The sequence below is a fragment of the Rhincodon typus genome, chromosome 12, assembly GCF_021869965.1.
Source record: "Rhincodon typus isolate 14 chromosome 12, sRhiTyp1.1, whole genome shotgun sequence".
NCBI classification, from domain to species: Eukaryota; Metazoa; Chordata; class Chondrichthyes; order Orectolobiformes; family Rhincodontidae; genus Rhincodon; species Rhincodon typus.
In genome coordinates, this window is record NC_063343.1 from 10300465 (window position 1) to 10301081 (window position 617).

Sequence of the window (617 nt, forward strand, 5' to 3'; positions counted from 1 at the left end):
ACACACACACACACACACACACACACACACACACACACACACACACTCTCTCTCTCTCTCTCTCACAGACACGCACGCACACTCGCACACTCTCACATTCTCACACACACACATTCACACACACACACACATACACACATACACACACGCACACATTCACACACGCACATTCACACACACACAGACAGACACAGACACACACGTACACAGACACACAGACACACATTCACACAGACACACGCATTCACACACAGACACTCACACACACACATACACACAGACACACACACGCAGACAGACACAGACACACACGTACACACACACGCAGACAGACACAGACACACACGTACACACACACGCACACATACACACATTCACACAGACACACACATTCACACACAGACACTCACACACACACATACACACATTCACACAGACACACACACACACACACACACACACACAGACACAGACACTCTCACACACACACACACACACATATATACACACACACACACACACACACACACAGACACAGACAGACACAGACACACATGTACACACAGACAGACAGACACAGACACACACGTACACACACAGACAGACACAGACACACA

General features: G+C 48.5%; 1 protein-coding gene across 1 annotated transcript in view; it reads right to left on the minus strand.

Annotated features, from left to right (window-relative positions):
- The window catches only part of ebf1a (EBF transcription factor 1a), a 392441-nt gene that overhangs the window by 33068 nt on the left and 358756 nt on the right, over positions 1 to 617 (minus strand). The window lies entirely within an intron of this gene.